We start from the raw sequence: 1,279 nt of genomic DNA, 5'->3' as shown, positions 1-1,279 counted from the left end.
GGCCGTGTGCGTGCTCGGTCGCTACGTAGCGACCGGGCCGTGTGCGTGATCGGTCGCTACGTAGTGACCGATCCGTGTGCGTGCTCGGTCGCTACGTAGCGACCGAGCCATGTGTGTGCTCAGTCGCTACGTAGCGACCGAGCCGTGTGCTTGCTCAGTCGCTACGTAGCGACCGAGCTTCGGTGAGAGCTCCGTCGCTACGTAGTGACCGAGCTTGGCTCGAACTCGGTCGGCACGTAGCGACAGAGCTTGGCTCGAGCTCGGTCGGTATGTAGCGACCGAGCCCTGTACGTGCTCGGTCATTACGTAGCGACCGAGCTTGGCTTGAGTTCGGTCGATACGTAGCGACTGAGCCGTGTGTGTGGTTGGTCGCTGTGTAGAGTCCGAGCTTGGCTTGTCCGTGGTCCAATTGCCACACTCGAGCTTGTCCGTGGCTGGTTTGGATACGTGTCCGTTGCCTTGAGACAATCGGTACTTGGTTCGAACAAGATATTACCGCAAAGTTCTTTGTAATGACATTTTTTCACGAAGTATGACTTTCGTAAAAAGATGCTCACGCTCATTTTTGCGGAACTTCATCGTAACCGTTTTCGACCCCAATAGTTAGCCCCCCAGCCCATTAGAATCGTGGACTTTCGACGAGATTCTAGCGTGCGGAATGGCGAGTTAGATGAGATTAGCGTATTTGGGCGAAGTTCACATCCAAAAGTCTGCGGGTAAATAGTAACTTCTCATGCCTATAAGAAGGTAGGTAATTTCCTCATAATTTTCACTTGCTTATTTTCATAAGAAGTTTTTGAAAAAAAATTCTCTTCCCTCTACATCCTCTCTCTCTTGTTTTTCCTTGAAGTTTACAAGATGTCAAGCAGAAAGAAGACTTCGAAAAGAGGTACCTCCCGTGGTTCCTCGTCCGAAGGTGTTCACGACGAGCTCCTCGTGCCGAAGATCAAGTTCATGCCGAACTCGATAGATCCAGCTGAAAATGAGGCGTGGTGGACAGCGAGATTCGGTTCGGTCGAAGGAGGCGCGCCGAGCAGAAGCACTAGCGACTTTCTTCAGACCATCAGGTCGTTCTACCGAATTCCGGACACGGTGGAGTTTCGGATTCTTTGTTGTGGAGAAAGCGTCGATAGTCCCCCGGAGGGATACTTTACTTGTTACGAGGCGTTCGTAGTGCATTGCCGTTTGTGGTTTCCGATTGCCGAAGTCATTGTTCGCGTGTTGGATCGTTTTGAGGTATCGATAAGCCAGTTGAACCCCATCAGTATCCAGCACCTCA

This window comes from Brassica oleracea, chromosome C1 (assembly GCF_000695525.1).
Source record: "Brassica oleracea var. oleracea cultivar TO1000 chromosome C1, BOL, whole genome shotgun sequence".
Taxonomy (NCBI): Eukaryota; Viridiplantae; Streptophyta; class Magnoliopsida; order Brassicales; family Brassicaceae; genus Brassica; species Brassica oleracea.
The sequence above is the reverse complement of the archived record's forward strand: the minus strand, read 5'-3'. Positions refer to the sequence as shown.